Raw genomic sequence first — 517 nt, 5'->3', positions numbered from 1 at the left:
ATTTAAAATTTGTTTTGAGAACTTGTATTCCGTGAACCTTGTTGAAGCCTCATTTTTTGTTAGAATAAGAACCTGACAATAATCTCATACATAAGATGAGCTAATTGAAGCATGGATTATATTAGAACGACTTCCTCAAAGTAGTTTTTATGAGCCATAAGTGCTTCATCCAATATTATTAACTCTGTTTGTACCAATAACTTTGAATGTTCACTATTTTTTTAATATTTCAAGTAGAGTTTTCAAGTGTTGGCACATGAATTTTGAACTTTGAGTGTGTTGTCTTTTCACCTAACAATAATAACGAAGTTATCCCACTCGAAGCAAAAATAAGTACATTTTCACAAATAACCTCGGTTAATCTCCAACGAGTCTACCTTGCAACTTCCATTTCCCAATAAAGGCATTTTGTCAACTCATGTCATTTCATTTCCTTTCCATTCAAAGGACAAAATTTGGGTCCTTTGTATATTATTATCTTTCACCACAATTATATGAAGCATGTCATCATTCATAT

Source organism: Vicia villosa, linkage group LG7, assembly GCF_029867415.1.
Source record: "Vicia villosa cultivar HV-30 ecotype Madison, WI linkage group LG7, Vvil1.0, whole genome shotgun sequence".
In the NCBI taxonomy this organism is placed as follows: domain Eukaryota; kingdom Viridiplantae; phylum Streptophyta; class Magnoliopsida; order Fabales; family Fabaceae; genus Vicia; species Vicia villosa.
This window is presented reverse-complemented; position numbering follows the sequence as displayed.